Below are 408 nucleotides of genomic sequence, written 5' to 3'. Positions count from 1 at the left end.
GGCCCTGGCTGCGATTGCTGCATCAGCCCCAGCATGGGATCAGGCAGGGAGGAAGTCGGAGACGCAGAAGGGTCCATCTGTCCCCGGGGACTCCCACGTGGGGATACGGGCAGGGCGGCAGCCAGTGACGATACCCGTGTATCCTGGGGCTGTGTAGTATGCCGGGGCCAAGAAAGTCTCGCGGCCTGAGTCCGTGTCCGGGTACCCGCCGCGGGCTGGGATAGGAACGTGTCCAAACGGGCCTGTGAACGTGGGCGGGGGGGAGCGCGGGGGGTCCGCGATCGTCTGGTACCTTTCGACATAGGGCGAGATGGGGTCATATAGAAGGATCCGCTGAAGCAATCTCCATTACACTCTGGAGCTCTCCTCACACACGTCTGCCCGCCGCCATGCTCAGGCCACGCCCCC

This window comes from Nanorana parkeri, unplaced genomic scaffold, assembly GCF_000935625.1.
Source record: "Nanorana parkeri isolate BGI_ZX_2015 unplaced genomic scaffold, ASM93562v1 scaffold1456, whole genome shotgun sequence".
In the NCBI taxonomy this organism is placed as follows: domain Eukaryota; kingdom Metazoa; phylum Chordata; class Amphibia; order Anura; family Dicroglossidae; genus Nanorana; species Nanorana parkeri.
This window is presented reverse-complemented; position numbering follows the sequence as displayed.